General features: G+C 45.3%; 1 long non-coding RNA gene across 1 annotated transcript in view; it reads right to left on the reverse strand.

The window, feature by feature from the left end:
- Positions 1-21367, reverse strand: part of LOC142648016 (uncharacterized) — a 67447-nt gene that overhangs the window by 41555 nt on the left and 4525 nt on the right. The window lies entirely within an intron of this gene.

Raw genomic sequence — 21367 nt, forward strand, 5'->3', positions numbered from 1 at the left:
GTTGATTAACAAAATCATAAGCTTTTTTCTCCCTAAACTCCTGCAGATCTCTTTGGAACTGGAAGTGCTTACACTCTTTTAGATGATTAGTAAACCTCTCTAAAGATTGTTGCAAGATTTTGTCTTTTTTGTCAAAGCCTGGGGTATCTACCAGAGTCTTAAAGAGGCTCTGTCACCAGATTTTGCAACCCCTATCTGCTATTGCAGCAGATAGGCGCTGCAATGGAGATTACAGTAACGTTTTTATTTTTAAAAAACGAGCATTTTTGTCCAAGTTATGACCATTTTCGTATTTATGCAAATGAGGCTTGCAAAAGTACAACTGGGCGTGTTGAAAAGTAAAAGTACAACTGGGCGTGTATTATGTGCGTACATCGGGGCGTGTTTACTACTTTTACTAGCTGGGCGTTGTGTATAGAAGTATCATCCACTTCTCTTCACAACGCCCAGCTTCTGGCAGTGCAGACACAGCCGTGTTCTCCAGAGATCACGCTGTGTCGTCACTCACAGGTCCTGCATCGTGTCAGACGAGCGAGGACACCGGCACCAGAGGCTACAGATGATTCTGCAGCAGCATCGGCATTTGCAGGTAAATCGATGTAGCTACTTACCTGCAAACGCTGATGCTGCTGCAGAATCAACTGTAGCCTCTGGTGCCGACACGATGCAGGACCTGTGAGTGACGTCACAGATCTGCACTGCCAGAAGCTGGGCGTTCTGAAGAGAAGTGGATGATACTTCTCATCAGAGCGCCCAGCTAGTAAAAGTAGTAAACACGCCCAGATGTAACACACATAATACACGCCCAGTTGTACTTTTACTTTTCAACACGCCCAGTTGTACTTTTACTTTTCTACACGCCCAGTTGTACTTTTGCAAGCCTCATTTGCATAAATACGAAAATGGTCATAACTTGGCCAAAAATGCTCGTTTTTAAAAAATAAAAACGTTACTGTAATCTACATTGCAGCGCCTATCTGCTGCAATAGCAGATAGGGGTTGCAAAATCTGGTGACAGAGCCTCTTTAACTGTCTCAATCTCCTTTTTCAATTCAACACTGATATATTCAAACTGGATTTTCTCTTCTTCTACCAAAATTTGCATTAGTCTCAGTGAACTCCCTGTGATCTCCTGCTCCCACCTCTCTTTTATATTCGGTGTCTTTAATCTAGAGGCTGGAGCAATTGGGACTCTCAGGCCTCTAGGTACTATTTTATTCTTGAGATAGTTCTCCAGACTCTGAATTTCCCACCAACTCCTTGTATAATCCTTGTGCAATCTAGTGAGGTTTTTAAAAGTGGATTTAAGGGACGCACCCTGTGTCGTATATACGAGTTCACACTCAGAAAAGACGCTTTTGGCCTCACTCATCCATCCTTCTGTACTCAAATCAGAGAGTGCAAAGGCTGCCATACCCAGATATAATATATAATGAACTGTACTAATTCGTAATAATTCACTGTATTTCTTTGTGCTCCCACAAAGTATAGGAAATTGTAATTCACTGAAGTGATATATGAGTAAAACGTATAAATTTTATTTCATAACTCTCTAAAAACAGGGGTATAGTCACCACTGTGAAAAGCCCCACCGTGTGCATTAAAAACGTATTAAACACATACTCCAAGTCCTGGTTCGTTTGTGAACCCTCTCTGACTGGGTATACTTGAAAGATGCAAATATGGGATCAACGTTTCAACATTGGTATAACAGTGGATTAGACCCTAAAACACACCGGAGCCTGCAGTTACCACTCCTAAATCTCCTGATGCTAAGGTACACAACAGTGCCACTGTTCCCTACGCTATGATCCCTCACTAACCTGACCCTACGCGTTACACCATTTTAAAAGAGAACCCCACAGCACTGTTCAAACAGGAGCTTTTAGGCAATCTACGTGATGCAAAGAGTAGTTCCCTGATTAGTGTTAGTGAATTTAACTTTCTGTTTCCACAATTTCCCATCATGGCATGCTTTTATAGCCTGCCCAAAATTCACAAAGGGTACCCTCCCTTACGTGGCAGACCTATTGTATCAGGTATCAATAATCTAACCCAGAATGTGAGTACATATATAGATGAGGTGTTGCGTCCGTTTGTGCTAGGTCTTACATCATATGTATGTGACACTATGGATGTTTTAAAACAAATTGATGGTATTACGCTGGAACAAAATACATTTTTGGCTAGCCTGGACGTGGAGGCATTGTACTCCTCTATTCCACATGGACTTGGCTGTGAGGCAGTGGAATATTTTTTAAAATCTCGAGGCACTCAATATGTGGCTCACAATCAGCTTGTGTTGCAATTGTTACATTTTGTGTTAGAAATTAATGTATTCATCTTTGAGGACCGCATCTTCCACCAGCAACGTGGCACAGCAATGGGGAGTCCTACTGCTCCCACCTATGCAAATTTATATCTTGGCTGGTGGGAAGAGACAGTAGTGTTTGGAGATAAATTTGCTAAGTGGACTTCATCAATAGGTATCTGGATTAGATACATTGATGACGTGTTGTTGCTTTGGAATTCCACAGTGGAGGAATTCAATGCCTTTGTGGCAGCCCTTAATGAAAACAATCTAGGGCTGAGGTTTACATGTGAAATCAGTGATCGGGAATTATCTTTTCTAGATCTAAAGATTATGAAAACTAAGGAAGGCACAATACGTACTAAGGTACACCGAAAGGAGACAGCAACTAACAGCTTTTTACAATGGAATACTTGTCACCCTTATCCCCTCAAACGAGGTATCCACAGAGGCCAATTCATGAGAGTACGCCGGAACTGTGGCTCGATGGATGACTTTGAGATACAGGCACAGGATCTCACAAATAGATTGAAGGAGAGAGGCTTCCCAAAGGGGGTAATTAGAAAGGCCTATGAGGGAGCGAGGGATGCAGACAGGCAGAGTCTTTTAGTCCCTAGACAACGAAAAGAGGAAAGGGTTACGAGACTTATAGGTACTTATGACTCCAAACAATCTGAGATCATGCAAATATTAAAAAGATACTGGCGTATCCTAGGTGCAGATGTGGACTTGGTGGATCAGATTACACAATGGCCTTCAGTCACGTTCCGTAGAGGTAAAAACATCAGGGATAGGGTGATGCACAGCTGTTTTTACCCTATAACACAAAAAGGAACCTGGCTGGATAGGCAGATACCAGGCACACATAGATGTGGCAGTTGTAAAGCTTGTGACTTTATCCAGAATGGGAGAAAATTTAAAAGTGTTACCACCAAGGTCGAGTATGATATTCGAGACTTTGTCAATTGCACAACGGCAGGGGTGGTTTATTTGATAACATGTCCATGCCCACTGAATTATGTGGGCAAAACGGTGCGGCAGTTTCGGCGCCGGATTACAGAACATGTTGGAGATGTTACAAATGAAAGAGATACTCCCATATCCAAACATGTACATGCAAAACATCAAAGCAGGGCAGAATGCTTAAAATTTCAGGCGATTGAACTGGTACGTCCTCCAAAACGGGGAGGGGACTGGGACAATCTTATTCTGCGTAAAGAGGCCCAGTGGATTTATAGACTGGCTTGTGTACAGCCTGAAGGTCTAAACGAGCAAACAAACTATACCTGTTTCATTTAAATACACATTTCAATGTTACTATTTATGGTTGTTAAAGTAGGTGTCTGGCTGGTAATTCTGGTTACAATACAGCTACTTGCAGTACACCATTCATTGTTAACAGGTATAGCCGTTCCTTTCAAGAGAAGTGTTTTAAAATTCTAAAGTGTGGCAAATATTAATATCGCTTATTTATCCATACCAAGTGTATTTACAGAGAAGGTGCTTTATCTATGGCAGCCGAGTTGCGGTTTTGAGCTGATCCGCAATATCTACCCTATTTGCTATTATCATACTCCATCCTCGATGAGAATGGGCTTATGTGCAGTAAGGAGATGCGCCTACAGCCTCCCACTGCGCCTGCGCGTTCATCTGATGTTGTCAATGTTACTTCCGGGTACGTCAGCTGACGGCCGGGAGTCACATGGTCAGGCGTCACGAATGAGTTGGGCTAGTGTGATTGGCTGTTTCGAAGTGCGCTGCTGAGGCCAGGGGGAGGAGTGTTAGTTATATCAACTCTGAGTCCCGAAGTGAAGCGTGCCGCTGACATCTATGCGTGCACGCTTCCGTGTTGTACAGCAGAATATCTGCTAATGAATTAATATCGCTGGCATCTTAGCCAGAATGACCAAGTTACAGACCCCTGATGATATGTATAGAAACGCGTAGGGTCAGGTTAGTGAGGGATCATAGCGTAGGGAACAGTGGCACTGTTGTGTACCTTAGCATCAGGAGATTTAGGAGCGGTAACTGCAGGCTCCGGTGTGTTTTAGGGTCTAATCCACTGTTATACCAATGTTGAAACGTTGATCCCATATTTGCATCTTTCAAGTATACCCAGTCAGAGAGGGTGCACAAACGAACCAGGACTTGGAGTATGTGTTTAATACGTTTTTAATGCACACGGTGGGGCTTTTCACAGTGGTGACTATACCCCTGTTTTTAGAGAGTTATGAAATAAAATGTATACGTTTTACTCATATATCACTTCAGTGAATTACAATTTCCTATACTTTGTGGGAGCACAAGTTAATATATATCAAAGAAATACAGTGAATTATTACGAATTAGTACAGTTCATTATATATTATATCTGGGTATGGCAGCCTTTGCACTCTCTGATTTGAGTACAGAAGGATGGATGAGTGAAGCCAAAAGCGTCTTTTCTGAGTGTGAACTCGTATATATGACACAGGGTGCGTCCCTTAAAATCACTTTTAAAAACCTCACTAGATTGCACACGGATTATACAAGGAGTTGGTGGGAAATTCAGAGTCTGGAGAACTATCTCAAGAATAAAATAGTACCTAGAGGCCTGAGAGTCCCAATTGCTCCAGCCTCTAGATTAAAGACACCGAATATAAAAGAGAGGTGGGCAGGGGCGTAACTAGGAAAGACTGGGCCCCATAGCAAACTTTTGACTGGGGCCCCCCCTCTCCTGGGTGTCACACAACCCTCCCCCCCTTGTAGATAGTGCCTTTTTTACAGCCCCCCCTGTAGATAACGCCATACAGTCCCCCCTGTATATAACGCCATACAGCGCTCCCTGTAGATAACGCCATACAGCCCCCCCTGTAGACTGTATGGCGTTATCTACAGAGGGGGCTGTATGGCGTTCCCTACAGGGGGGGCTGTGTGGCGTTATCTACAGGGGGGACTGTGTGGCGTTATCTACAGGGGGGCTGTGTGGCGTTATCTACAGAGGGGGCTGTATGCCGTTATCTACAGAGGGGGCTGTATGGCGCTATCTACAGAGGGGGCTGTATGGCGTTATCTACAGGGGGGTCTATGGCTTTATCTACAGGGGGGTCTGTATGGCGTTATCTACAGGGGGGGTCTGTATGGCGTTCCCTACAGGGGGGCTGTGTGGAGTTATCTACAGGGGGGACTGTGTGGTGTTATCTACAGGGGGGACTGTGTGGCGTTATCTACAGGGGGGGGCTGTGTGGCGTTATCTACAGGGGGGACTGTATGGCGTTATCTACAGGGGGACTGTATGGCGTTACCTACAGAGGGGGCTGTATGGCGCTAACGCCATACAGCCCCCACTGTAGAGAACGCCATACAGCCCCCCCTGTAGGGAACGCCATACAGTCCCCTGTAGATAACGCCATACAGTCCCCCCTGTAGGGAACGCCATACAGCCCCCCCTGTAGGGAACGCCATACAGCCCCCCTGTAGGGAACGCCATACAGCCCCCCCTGTAGGGAACGCCACACAGCCCCCCCTGTAGGGAACGCCATACAGCCCCCCTGTAGGGAACGCCATACAGCCCCCCTTTAGGGAACGCCATACAGCCCCCCTGTAGGGAACGCCATACAGCCCCCCCTGTAGGGAACGCCATACAGCCCCCCCCTGTAGGGAACGCCATATAGCGCCCCCCCCGGCAGGGAACGCCATACAGCGCCTCCCCCTGCTGGGAACGCCATACAGTGCCCCCTGCAGGGAACGCCATACAGCCCCCCCTGCAGGGAACGCCATACAGCCCCGCCCTGCAGGGAACGCCATACAGCGCCCCCCCGGCAGGGAACGCCATACAGCGCCTCCCCCTGCTGGGAACGCCATACAGCGCCCCCTGCAGGGAACGCCATACAGCCCCCCCTGCAGGGAACGCCATACAGCCCCCCCCTGCAGGGAACGCCATACAGCGCCCCCCCCCCTGTAGGGAACGCCATACAGCCCCCCCTGTAGGGAACGCCATACAGCGCCCCCCCCGGCAGGGAACGCCATACAGCGCCTCCCCCTGCTGGGAACGCCATACAGAGCCCCCTGCAGGGAACGCCATACAGCCCCCCTGCAGGGAACGCCACACAGCCCCCCCCTGCAGGGAACGCCATACAGCACCCCCCCCCCCTGTAGGGAACGCCATACAGCGCCCCCCCTGTAGGGAACGCCATACAGCACCCCCCCTGTAGGGAACGCCATACAGCCCCCCCCTGTAGGGAACGCCACACAGCCCCCCCCTGTAGGGAACGCCATACAGTGCCCCCTGCAGGTAACGCCATACAGCCCCCCCTGCAGGGAACGCCATACAGCCCCGCCCTGCAGGGAACGCCATACAGCGCCCCCCCCGGCAGGGAACGCCATACAGCGCCTCCCCCTGCTGGGAACGCCATACAGCGCCTCCCCCTGCTGGGAACGCCATACAGCGCCCCCTGCAGGGAACGCCATACAGCCCCCCCTGCAGGGAACGCCATACAGCCCCCCCCTGCAGGGAACGCCATACAGCGCCCCCCCCTGTAGGGAACGCCATACAGCCCCCCCCTGTAGGGAACGCCATATAGCGCCCCCCCCGGCAGGGAACGCCATACAGCGCCTCCCCCTGCTGGGAACGCCATACAGCGCCCCCTGCAGGGAACGCCATACAGCCCCCCTGCAGGGAACGCCACACAGCCCCCCCTGCAGGGAACGCCATACAGCGCCCCCTCCCTGTAGGGAACGCCATACAGCGCCCCCCTGTAGGGAACGCCATACAGCACCCCCCCTGTAGGGAACGCCATACAGCCCCCCCCCTGTAGGGAACGCCACACAGCCCCCCCTGTAGGGAACGCCATACAGCCCCCCCTGTAGGGAACGCCATACAGCCCCCCCTGTAGGGAACGCCATACAGCCCCCCCTGTAGGGAACGCCATACAGCGCCCCCCCCCCCCCCAGCAGGGAACGCCATACAGCGCCTCCCCCTGCTGGGAACGCCATACAGCGCCCCCTGCAGGGAACGCCATACAGCCCCCCCTGCAGGGAACACCATACAGCCCCCCCTGCAGGGAACGCCATACAGCGCCCCCCCTGTAGGGAATGCCATACAGCGCCCCCCCCTGTAGGGAAGCCATACAGCACCCCCCCTGTAGGGAACGCCATACAGCGCGCCCCCCTGTAGGGAAAGCCATACAGCCCCCCCTGTAGGGAATGCCATACAGCGCCCCCCCCCTGTAGGGAACGCCATACAGCGCCCCCCCCCCCCCCAAAAATGCGACCTATAGTGTGTCCTACAAATAACATGCATCCCCTATCCACAGGATAGGGGATACATGTGTGATCGCTGGCATTGATAGGGAGAACGGGGGACCGAAAGTCCCCTGAAGTTCTCCATCACAAACCTCTGACTTACAGCGTCTGTGTCGGCAGCTCAATAAAAATGAAAGGAGCACTGGTCACGCATGCGCACAAGCGCGACCGGCGCTCCATTCATTTCTACGGAGCTGCCGACACACACCCCGGAAGTCCGAGGTTTGTGATGGAGAACTTCAGGGGACTTTCAGTCCCCCGTTCTCCCTATCGCTGCCAGCGATCACACATGTATCCCCTATGCTGTGGATAGGGGATACATGTCTTTTGTTTAATGGCAGAGCGGGGAGATACCTCCCTGCTCTGCCATAGTGTTCAGTGGCGTCCCGCTGTAGCAGCCATAGCGGCTGCTAGCGGAGCCTGCGGCCATGGTGGGGGCCCGTGCCGGCGGGCGACACGGGCCCCCTCATGCCGCGGGCCCCGTAGCAGCCGCTACTGCTGCTACGGCGGTAGTTACGCCACTGGAGGTGGGAGCAGGAGATCACAGGGAGTTCACTGAGACTAATGCAAATTTTGGTAGAAGAAGAGAAAATCCAGTTTGAATATATCAGTGTTGAATTGAAAAAGGAGATTGAGACAGTTAAGACTCTGGTAGATACCCCAGGCTTTGACAAAAAAGATAAAACCTTGCAACAATCTTTAGAGAGGTTTACTAATCATCTAAAAGAGCGTAAGCACTTCCAGTTCCAAAGAGATCTGCAGGAGTTTAGGGAGAAAAAAGCTTATGATTTTGTTAATCAACAACAACAACAGCAGCAGCAGCAGCAAAGTAGGGGTTTAAGAGAATCTGACCCTTCCACATCTGAGAGTGAAACTACAGACTCTGAAAGAGTGGGCCCATTTTTTGGGCCTAGTGGCGGTAGACAAAAATATAGCGGGCGGGGGGGGGGGGGGGGGGTGCCAGAGGTAGGAATAGAGGCCGGGCAAGAGCTTCTTCCAACAGTGGCAGTAATTTTTTATCCAACAATCCCCCCATTTCCCGCTACATGCTGAAGGGGCAAAAGGATTTATAAAGGGAAGAGGAACAGATAAGTTACAAATCATCAATTTATCTGAATACAATTTAAGTCCATCTGAGATCATGCTTTTGGAGAAGGGGCTTTCATTTGTCCCCACAGTGAAATTTGATTCATTTACCTGGGTGAAGGATTTGAATTTATTTGCTCGCAAATTGAAATGGATAAAGTTTTTTAAGCATCACAATAGAAAGAATTGTCTGGAAATGGGTTTAGAAGAATCTGATTTGGAAGGCCTAGAAGCCTTGGAAGGGTTGCTTGAGGAATCAAGTAGAGCTCCAGGACTAGGTCCATTTACCAATTTAAAAACTAAAAGTAGGAAACTACCGCCACTGGGAGATTTTACAAATGTAGATCTGTTTGTTGAATTGGTGGGAGATGAGATTAAGGCTCTGGGTCAGGATGTGAGTGGAATAGACAACAATCTGTCTTGGTCTGAACGTGTAGCTCTTACCACTTTGGAAAAAAGACAAAACATCATTCTGAAAGCATCCGATAAGGGTGGGAACATTGTGGTTATGAGTAGAGAAGACTATAAGAAGATGTGTGAGGACATCTTGCTCAATCCTGACTGTTAAACCATTTTAAAAGAGAACCCCACAGCACTGTTCAAAAAGGAGCTTTTAGGCATCCTACGTGATGCAAAGAGTAGTTCCCTGATTAGTGCTAGTGAATTTAACTTTCTGTTTCCACAATTTCCCATCATGGCATGCTTTTATAGCCTGCCCAAAATTCACAAAGGGTACCCTCCCTTACGTGGCAGACCTATTGTATCAGGTATCAATAATCTAACCCAGAATGTGAGTACATATATAGATGAGGTGTTGCGTCCATTTGTGCTAGGTCTTACATCATATGTACGTGACACTATGGATGTTTTAAAACAAATTGATGGTATTACGCTGGAACAAAATACATTTTTGGCCAGCCTAGACGTGGAGGCTTTGTACTCCTCTATTCCACATGGACTTGGCTGTGAGGCAGTGGAATATTTTTTAAAATCTTGAGGCACTCAATATGTGGCTCACAATCAGCTTGTGTTGCAATTGTTACATTTTGTGTTAGAAAGGAATGTATTCATCTTTGAGGACCGCATCTTCCACCAGCAACGTGACACAGCAATGGGGAGTCCTACTGCTCCCACCTATGCAAATTTATACCTTGGCTGGTGGGAAGAGACAGTAGTGTTTGGGGATAAATTTGCTAAGTGGACTTCATCAATAGGTATCTGGATTAGATACATTGATGACGTGTTGTTGCTTTGGAATTCCACAGTGGAGGAATTCAATGCCTTTGTGGCAGCCCTTAATGAAAACAATCTAGGGCTGAGGTTTACATGTGAAATCAGTGATCGGGAATTATCTTTTCTAGATCTAAAGATTATGAAAACTAAGGAAGGCACAATACGTAATAAGGTACACCGAAAGGAGACAGCAACTAACAGCTTTTTACAATGGAATAGTTGTCACCCTTATCCCCTCAAACGAGGTATCCCCAGAGGCCAATTCATGAGAGTACGCTGGAACTGTAGCTCGATGGATAACTTTGAGATACAGGCACAGGATCTCACAAATAGATTGAAGGAGAGAGGCTTCCCAAAGGGGGTAATTAGAAAGGCCTATGAGGGAGCGAGGGATGCAGACAGGCAGAGTCTTTAAGTCCCTAGACAACGAAAAGAGGAAAGGGTTACGAGACTTATAGGTACTTATGACTCCAAACAATCTGAGATCATGCAAATATTAAAAAGATACTGGCGTATCCTAGGTGCAGATGTGGACTTGGTGGATCAGATTACACAATGGCCTTCAGTCACGTTCCGTAGATGTAAAAACATCAGGGATAGGGTGATGCACAGCTGCTTTGACCCTATAACACAAAAATGAACCTGGCTGGATAGGCAGATACCAGGCACACATAGATGTGGCAGTTGTAAAGCTTGTGACTTTATCCAGAATGGGAGAAAATTTAAAAGTGTTACCACCAAGGTCGAGTATGATATTCGAGACTTTGTCAATTGCAAAACGGCAGGGGTGGTTTATTTGATAACATGTCCATGCCCACTGAATTATGTGGGCAAAACGGTGCGGCAGTTTCGGCGCCGGATTAGAGAACTTGTTGGAGATGTTACAAATGAAAGAGATACTCCCATATCCAAACATGTACATGCAAAACATCAAGGCAGGGCAGAATGCTTAAAATTTCAGGCGATTGAACTGGTACGTCCTCCAAAACGGGGAGGGGACTGGGACAATCTTATTCTGCGTAAAGAGGCCCAGTGGATTTATAGACTGGCTTGTGTACAGCCTGAAGGTCTAAACGAGCAAACAAACTATACCTGTTTAATTTAAATACACATTTCAATGTTACTATTTATGGTTGTTAAAGTAGGTGTGTGGCTGGTAATTCTGGTTACAATACAGCTACTTGCAGTACACCATTCATTGTTAACAGGTATAGCCGTTCCTTTCAAGAGAAGTGTTTTAAAATTCTAAAGTGTGGCAAATATTAATATCACTTATTTATCCATACCAAGTTTATTTACAGAGAAGGTGCTTTATCTATGGCAGCCGAGTTGCGGTTTTGAGCTCATCCGCAATATCTACCCTATTTGCTATTATCATACTCCATCCTCGATGAGAATGGGCTTATGTGCAGTAAGGAGATGCGCCTACAGCCTCCCACTGCGCCTGCGCGTTCGTCTGATGTTGTCGATGTTACTTCCGGGTACGTCAGCTGACGGCCAGGAGTCACATAATAAAAATATATAAACAAACAAATAAACTATACATAATTGGTATCGCTGTGTCCGTAACGGCCTGAACTACAAAATTATTTCGTTATTTATCCCGCACGGTGAACGCCTTAAAAGAATATAATAATAAACCGTACCAAAATCACAATTGTTTGGTCACTTCACCTCGCAAAAAATGGAATAAAAAGAGATTAAAAAGTCGCATGTACCTAAAAATGGTACTAATCGAAACTACAGTTCGTTACGCAAAAAATAAGTCCTCGCACGGCTTTATTGATGGAAAAATAAAAAAGTTCTGGCTCTTAGAATAAGGTAACACAAAAAGTGAATGATTTTTTACAAAACTTATTTTATTGTGCAAACGCCATAAGACATAAAAAAAACTATAAACATATGGTATCGCCGTAATCGTATCGCCCCGCAGAATAAAGTGAATATGTCATTTATAGCGCACGGTGAACGCTGTAAAAAAAATAGAATAAAAAAACAATAGTAGAATTGCTGTTTTTTAGTCACCACGCCACCTAAAAATAGAATAAAAACTGATCAAAAAGCTGCATGCACCCCAAGAAAACTACAATGAATTCCTCAAGGGGTCTAGTTTCCAAAATGGGGTCACATTTGGGGGGTTTCCACTGTTTTGGCACCACAAGACCTCTTCAAACCGGACATGGTGCCTAATAAAAAAGATGCCTCAAAATCCACTAGGTGCGCCTTTGCTTCGGAGGCCGGTGCTTCAGTTCATTACCGCACTAGGGCCACATGTGGCATATTTCTCAAAGCTGCAGAATCTGGGTAATAAGTATTAAGTTGCGTTTCTCTGATAAAACCTTTTGTGTTTAAAATGGTATAAAGAGGATTTTCTGACCAAAAAAAATAATTTAATTTCACCTCTACTTTGCTCTAAATTTCTGTGAAACACCTAAAGGGTTCATAAACTTTCTAAATGCTGTTGTGAATAATTTGAGGGGTCTAGTTTCTAAAATGGGGTGTTTGATAGGGGTTTCTAATATATGGGCCCCTCAAAGCAACTTCAGAACTGAACTGTAACCTAAAAAAATAAATAAATGAGGCAATACTTCGCTTCTTACATTATACTGATAATGAGCCGTGCCCATCCTGAGATGACCCCAGTTTTGACCGTTTGTATAAACGGAGACCCCTATTAGACCGTTTCAGTGCCCGGTTTTCCCAAGCATACACCCCCGAGAAGTGTATTTCTATTGATGAGTCCTTGGTACATTTTAAAGGGAGGGTTCGATTCCGTGAGTACCTGCTGGGTAAGAGGGCAAGGTATGGCGTGAAGATGTACAAGCTGTGCGAGAGTGCATCAGGGTATACCTACAGATTTAGGATATATGAAGGGAAGGACAGCAGTATTCAGGCCCCAGAATGCCCACCCTTACTGGGAGTTAATGCAAAAATTGTGTGGAATTTGGTGCACCCACTGCTGGACCAGGGTCACCACCTCTACCTGGATAATTTTTATACCAGCGTCCCACTCTTCAACTGCCTCTCTTCAAGTCCTGCGGCATGCGGCACTGCTAGAAGAAATCTGAGAGGCCTCCCTAAGACTCTGCTTGGGCAAACACTCAGAAGGGATGAGAGCTGGGCACAATCTAGCAGCAACATATTGTGTGTCAAGTACAAGGACAAGAGAGATGTCCTTGTATTGACAACAATACATGGCCACACCAGTACCCATGTACCAGTACGAGGTACCAGTACAGAGACCCCCAAACCAGACTGCATCCTGGGCTACAATAGGTACATGGGAGGGGTGGACTTGTCAGATCAAGTCCTGAAGCCCTACAGCGCCATGCGGTGTGGTATAAGAAGCTGGCCGTGCACATCATACCGATGGCTTTGTACAATGTGTACGTGCTACGTCGATATACAGGCCAGACGGGAACTTTCCTGGAATTTCAAGAGGTGATTATCAAGAACCTAATCTTTAGGGACCAAGAAGGGGGGGGCACCCAGTACTTCTGGAAGCGAGGCCACACTCATCGTACCAGGGCAACACTTTCCAGGAGAAGTTCCCCAAGAGGGGGATAAGGGAGGACACAATATATCAATGTGACACGTGTCCCGAAAAACCAGAGCTCTGTATGAAAGAGTGTTTTAAAATTGATCATACATCCCTTGGTTTATAATTTACCCCAATTTTACTTACCCTGATGTACTCCGCACAGCTTATCCCCCCTTGTCTTTCCCCTCTGGGCCCTGCTGCGTGCCCAGGCAGCTGATAACAGCCACATGTAGGGTATTGCCGTACCCAGGAGAACCCACATTACAGTTTATGGGGTGTATGTCTCCGGTCAAAATGCTCACTACACCTCTAGATGAATGCCATAAGGGTGTAGTTTTTAAAACGGGGTCACTTCTTGCGGGTTTCAACTGTACTGGTACCTCAGGGGCTTCTGCATACATGACTTCGCATCAGAAAATCCCCAGTAGACCAAATGGTGGTCCTTTCCTTCTGAGCCCTCCCATGGGCCCAAACGGCAGTTTATCACCACAAATGGGGTATTGCGGCACTCAGAGCAAATTGCGCAACAGAATGGGGTATTTTGTTTCTTGTGAAAATAAGAAATTTTCAGCCAAAACTACATATTATTGGAAGAAATTAATTTTGTTTTAATTCCCAGCCCAATTCAAATAAGTTCTGTGAAAAAACTATGGGGTCAAAATGGTCACAACACCCATAAATGAATTCCTTGAGGGGTGTAGTTTCCAAAATGGGGTCATTTCTGGTGGGTTTCCATTGCTTTGATACCTCTGGGGCTCTGCAAATGCGACATGGCACCCGAAAACCAAACCAGCAAAATCTGCACTCCAAAAAACACACAGCGCTCCTTCCCTTCTGAGGCCTCCCATGGGCCCAAACGGCAGTTTATCGCCACAAATGGGGTATTGCTGCACTCAGGAGAAATTGGGCAACAAAATGGGTATTTTGTTCCCTGTGAAAATAAGAAATTTTGATAAAAAATTACATCTTATTGAAAAAAATGAGATTTTTTTCATTTCACAGCCCAATTCAAATAGGTGCTGTGAAAAAACTGTGTGGTCAAAATTGTAACAACAACCATATTTGAATTCCTTGAGGGGTGTAGTTTCCAGAATGGGGTCACTTCTGGTGGGTTTCCATTGCTTTGATACCTTTGGGGCTCTGCAAATGCGACATGGCACCCGAAAACCAATCCAGCAAAATCTGGACTCCAACAAACACATAGCGCTCCTTTCTTCTGAGCCCTCCCATGGGCCCAAACGGCAGTTTATCACCACAAATGGGGTATTGCCGCACTAAGGACAAATTGGGCAACAAAATGGGGTATTTTGTTCCCTGTTAAAATAAGAAATTTTGATCACAAATGAAATTTTATTGGAAAAAATGAAATTTTTTTAATTTCACAGCCCAATTCAAATAGGTGCTGTGAAAAAACTGTGCAGTCAAAATGGTAACAACAACCATAAATGAATTCCTTGAGGGGTGTAGTTTCCAAAATGGGGTCACTATTGGGGGATTCCTACTGTTTTGGCACCTCAACACCTCTTCAAACCTGGCATGCTGCCTAAAATATATTCTAATAAAAAAGAGGCCTCAAAATGCACTAGGTGCTTCATTGCTTCTGGGGCTTGTGTTTTAGTCCACAAGCGCAGTAGAGCCACATGTGGGACATTTCTAAAAACTGCAGAATCTGGACAATATATATTTAGTAGTGTTTCTCTGGTAAAACCTTCTGTGTTACAGAAAAAAAATTGAATAAAATTGAAATTCAGCAAGAAAAATGAAATTTGCAAATTTCACCTCCACTTTGCTTTAATTCCTGTGAAATGCCTGAAGGGCTAAAAAACTTTCTAAATGCTGTTTTGAATACTTTGAGGGGTCTAGTTTTTAAAATGGGGTGTTTTATCAGGGTTTCTAATACATAGGCCCCTCAAATCCATTTCAGAACTGAAGAGGTACCTTAAACAAAAGGCTTTTGAAATTTTCTTAAAAATATGAGAAATTGCTGTTTATGTTCTAAGCCTTGTAACATCCAAGAAAAATAAAAGAATGTTCAAAAAATGATGCCAATCTAAAGTAGACATATGGGAAATGTGAACTAGTAACTGTTTTGGGTGGTATAACCGTCTGTTTTACAAGCAGATGCATTTAAATTCTGAAAAATTCTACTTTTTCAAAATTTTCTCTAAATGTTGCAATTTTTTACAAATAAACAATGAATATATCGACTAAATTTTACCACGAACATGAAGCCCAATGTGTCATGAGAAAACAATCTCAGAATCGCTTGGATAGGTTTAAGCATTCCGACGTTATTACCACATAAATTGAAATATGTCAGATTTGAAAAATGGGCTCTGAGCCTTAAGGCCAAAATTAGGCTGCGTCCTTAAGGGGTTAATTGCTTGAAAAAGACCCACAACTGGGTCGAAACGTCGCTTTATGGATGGTGAAAAAAAAATATTTTTAAAGATCACTTGGAATTAGCTTTAGAAAAGTTGCTCTCCAAAAGCCATTTTGCGTAAGCTCTGCCTTGCGCCCAGTGTGTAAAAAATGCCAACATATTTGGTATGGCTGAAGTCTGCAGAAGTTGCCAAGTATGTATTCAGGTGTGTTTACCTATTGGCATGCATCAGATGTAAGAAAAGGTCACCTGAATTCACATATTTTGAACATATTCACATATTATTTGCCAGTTTCAAGTCAAGACCCCTTGAAAAAGCTGACGGCGAAATACGCGTCGGGGTTTCTGTGGTGGTGGTCTGGTGTTATTTGGGACTCATTATGCAGCACATTGGTTGGTATTCAACCTTGGTAGTATCTATGTTTTGAATGGCTCTTTATCTTTGAGACAGCCCTGACATACAGTATTGTAGTGAGTGTATTCTTTTTGTCTCTTGAAACAGTGTCTATTGTTATAGCATGTGATATTTTATGATATATATATACATATATCCCAGAAGTAAATCCAGCAGCACTCCGATAATCAAGGTGAAAAAAAAATGTGGTTTATTGAGCCAACATGGCAAGTGCAATAAAGAAAGCACAATAAACCACATTTTTTTTTCACCTTGATTATCGGAGTGCTGCTGGATTTACTTCTGGGATATCTGTATGGTCTTTGGATCGAGACTATCAGCTGGCACCCTTTACTATTGGATCTTTTTACTTGGAAACTGAGTGCTGCTGCCTTTCTACTGGTGTATATATATATACATATATATATATTACTAGTGCTTCCTTGTTATATTACCGGTGTGATATGCTGTTTTGTATATTGTAGTCCCTCCTACCACCACCATGCTGTTTTAATGTGTGTGTCATTTTAGGTCTTGATGGCTATTGTTTTTAACATTTGATTGAATATAATAAAAGTCTTTCGTATGGTACCTATGCATACCTCCCAACCATCCCGTATCCAGCGGGACAGTCCCAGTTTCTCACCGCTGTCCCGCCGTCCCGGGCAATCTGCAAAATGTCCTGCTGGGCGATGCATCAAAACAGCTGATCGCTGCTGACTGCAGCAGCGATCAGAAGAAGGCAGAAGTCTTGCGGCGGTGTTCTCACTGGGATCGATGCCGGCACGGGAGTGGACGAGTAAAGTCACCTGACCTGTCATCTGACCTCACCGGTCAGGTGACTGGGCTGGTCCACTCCCAGGCCGGCATCGACACCAGTGAGAACGCCGCTGCAAGACTCCTGCCTTCTTCTGACGGTGAGTGACGTCAAAGCAGAGTGGAAAGTGTCAGCAGTAGGGCCGGCTACCTCTACCGCTCTGGCGGCAATGTGGCACAAAGTATAAGGGGGTTGTGTTGCGCTACCTACTGGGGGGTGTGTGTGGCACTATCTACAGGGGGGCTGTGTGTGGAGCTATCTACTGGGGGCTGTGTGTGGCGCTATCTACAGGGGGGCTGTGTGTGGAGCTATCTACAGGGGGCTGTGTGTGGAGCTATCTACAGGTGGCTGTATCTGGCGCTATACACAGGGGGCTGTGTGTGGCGCTATGTACAGGGGGCTGTATCTGGCGCTATGTACAGGAGGCTGTGTGTGGCGCTACCTACAGGGGGCTGTGTGTGGCGCTATCTACAGGGGACTGTATCTGACGCTATGTACAGGGGGGCTGTGTCTGTAGCTATCTACAGGGGGGCTGTATCTGGAGCTATCTACAGGGGGGCTGTGTCTGACGCTATCTACAGGGGGCTGTGTGTGGAGCGATCTACAAGGGGGCTCAGGTGGATCATTTTTCCAATGACCGGTAGCAGTTACACAACTGGAAAAAAAAAATCCTCATCATGTAACCCTGCTACCTGTCAATTGAAAAGTCATCAACCACAGGGTCTCTCTCTTGACTTTCATTGTTCTCAGCCTTTTGGTTTGTCCTGCAGCTGCCGTGATGAGCAAATGTTATACCCAAGATAGCAAAAGTAACATAAAGACGATATAACCGGATCCATAATATTGGTGATATCCAGACAGTCTAGAGATCCGCAGTGAGAATGTGCGCGCGTTATTTGAAGAAGGATCTGCCCGTGATTTGATGTGTTTATGCGGGATATTGGGTGTGGTTAGGAGCGTGGCTTAAAATGTCCCTCTTTTCCGAATTCAAAAGTTGGGAGGTATGCCTATGGTGTGCTATTATGTTATTTCAGTCTCAACATGGTAGTATCTACATATATATTATAGGGATTGTGTTTATGTATTGATATACGTAGATCATTAACCCCTTCCCGACATTTGCCGTATGGGTACGCCATGGAAAGCCATGTCTTCCCGCAAATTGCCGTACCCATACGCCAAATGTTTGGCACCGGCTCAGAAGCTGAGCCGGTGCCATTATCGTTCTATCGTGCTGTATCTTACAGTTGACATCTGGCTGTAACGGCGGGGACCGAAATTAGCTTAGATCCCCGCCATTAACCCCTTAAGTGCAGCGTTCAAACGCGAGTGCTGCACTTAAGGTGTTTGCAGCTCATCGGAACCCCAGCAATTAAATTACCAGGGTTCCGGTGGCTGCAATGGCAACCGGAGGCCTAATGCTGGCCTCCCAGTCTGCCTAGCACGGAAGCCGGTCAGGATCCGCCCGGCGGAGCTGATCCGGCGTCATCAGCGGTGGAAGTCAACTGTATGTTACAGCTGACATCCACCTGTAAAGGCAGGTACCAGAGCTAGCTCCGATCCCTGCCATTAACCCCTTTGATGCAGCAATCGAAAGCGATTGCTCCAGCTTAGCGCTTACAAGCAGATCGCCAGCCCTGACAGGACTGGCGACTGCTGCTATGGCAACAGGAGACACAATGGCCTCCTGCTCTGCGATTACGGAAGCTGATTAGGCCCCGCCGGGAGGCGAAGCCTAATCGGCTTGCTGTCAGTGAATAACTGAAAAAAATTAATCTGACAGCTGGACCTTCATGTCCCCTAGTGGGACATGAGAAAAAGTGTAAAAAAAAGTATAAAAAAAGTGAAAAAAATAAAAGATTGAAAACAATAAAAGTTTCAAGTAATAAAAGTAAACACAATCCCCCCTTTTACTCTTATCAAGTCCTTTATTACTGAAAAAAAAATAAACCATATGTATGTGGTATCGCCGTGACTGTAATGACCTGAGGTATCAAAATATTATATTATTTATTGCATGCGGTGAACAGCGTAAAAAAAAACGTAAAAAACTATACCAGAGTTTCTATTTTTTGGTCACTTTGCCCTTTAAATATAGGAATAAAAAGTGATCAAAAAGTCGCACGTATCCAAAAATGGTACCTATAAAAACTATAGCTCGTCTCGCAAAAGACAAGCCCTCATACAGCTCCGTCGACAAAAATTTTTAAAAGTTATGGTTCTCACAACTTGGCGACAGAAAAAATACATTCTTTTTACAAAAGTAGTTTTATTGTGCAAAAAGTTGTAAAACATAAAAAAGTTCTATAAATTAGGTATCGCCGGAATCGTACTCGCCCGCAGAATAAAGTTAACATGTAATTTATAACACATGGTGAACACTGTATAAAAAAAACAAAAAAAAAAAACTTTGCCAGTTTTGCAGTTTTTTGTTTATCTGGCCTCCCAAAAAATAGTATAAAAGGTGATCAAAAAGTCGCTTGTACTCCAAAATGGTACCAATAATAACTACAGCTCGTCCCGCAAAAAAAAGCCCACATTCCACTACGTCTATGAAAAAATAAAATTAGTTATGGCTCCAATAAGTCAGGAAATAAAAAATATGCAGTTGTGCAGTCCGAGGGGAACATTTCTTCTGTTTCAAGAGGCGATTTATCAAGGACCTAAAATTAGGGAACCAGGAAGGGGAGGGCCCAAACATATCTGCTGGAAGTGACGGTGCCCGTATTATACCAGGACAACACTTTCCCAGCAAAATTCCCCAAACTGCAAAGGTGCGGAGTGTGGATAAAAGGGGGATAAGAAAGGACGCCATATATCAGTGCGACACCGGCCTGTGCATAAAGGATTGCTTCACAGCGTAACACACATCTATGGATCATTTTATTGGAGCTAGCTCTGATCCCTGCCATTAACCCCTTTGATGCAGCAATCGAAAGCGATTGCTCCAGCTTAGCGCTTACAAGCAGATCGCCAGCCCTGACAGGCAATCAGGACTGGCGACTGCTGCTATGGCAACAGGAGACACAATGGCCTCCTGCTCTGCGATTACGGAAGCTGATTAGGCCCCGCCGGGAGGCGAAGCCTAATCGGCTTGCTGTCAGTGAATAACTGAAAAAAATTAATCTGACAGCTGGACCTTCATGTCCCCTAGTGGGACTTGAGAAAAAGTGTAAAAAAAAGTATAAAAAAAGTGAAAAAAATAAAAGATTGAAAACAATAAAAGTTTCAAGTAATAAAAGTAAACACAATCCCCCCTTTTACTCTTATCAAGTCCTTTATTACTGAAAAAAAAATAAACCATATGTATGTGGTATCGCCGTGACTGTAATGACCTGAGGTATCAAAATATTATATTATTTATTGCATGCGGTGAACAGCGTAAAAAAAAACGTAAAAAACTATACCAGAGTTTCTATTTTTTGGTCACTTTGCCCTTAAATAATAATAATAATAATGAAAAGTGATCAAAAAGTCGCACGTATCCAAAAATGGTACCTATAAAAACTATAGCTCGTCTCGCAAAAGACAAGCCCTCATACAGCTCCGTCGACAAAAATTTTTAAAAGTTATGGTTCTCACAACTTGGCGACAGAAAAAATACATTCTTTTTACAAAAGTAGTTTTATTGTGCAAAAAGTTGTAAAACATAAAAAAGTTCTATAAATTAGGTATCGCCGGAATCGTACTCGCCCGCAGAATAAAGTTAACATGTAATTTATAACACATGGTGAACACTGTATAAAAAAAAAAAAAAAAAAAAACTTTGCCAGATTTGCAGTTTTTTGTTTACCTGGCCTCCCAAAAAATAGGATAAAAGGTGATCAAAAAGTCGCTTGTACTCCAAAATGGTACCAATAATAACTACAGCTCGTCCCGCAAAAAAAAGCCCACATTCCACTACGTCTATGAAAAAATAAAATTAGTTATGGCTCCAATAAGTCAGGAAATAAAAAATATGCAGTTGTGCAGTCCGAGGGGAACATTTCTTCTGTTTCAAGAGGCGATTTATCAAGGACCTAAAATTAGGGAACCAGGAAGGGGAGGGCCCAAACATATCTGCTGGAAGTGACGGTGCCCGTATTATACTAGGACAACACTTTCCCAGCAAAATTCCCCAAACTGCAAAGGTGCGGAGTGTGGACAAAAGGGGGATAAGAAAGGACGCCATATATCAGTGCGACACCGGCCTGTGCATAAAGGATTGCTTCACAGCGTAACACACATCTATGGATCATTTTATTGTTTTTTTACCCCATTAATATACCACCTGACTTTGCCCATGATGTACTCTGCCCAGCTTACATGTACGCCCACAT

Source organism: Rhinoderma darwinii, chromosome 1 (assembly GCF_050947455.1).
Source record: "Rhinoderma darwinii isolate aRhiDar2 chromosome 1, aRhiDar2.hap1, whole genome shotgun sequence".
Taxonomy (NCBI): Eukaryota; Metazoa; Chordata; class Amphibia; order Anura; family Rhinodermatidae; genus Rhinoderma; species Rhinoderma darwinii.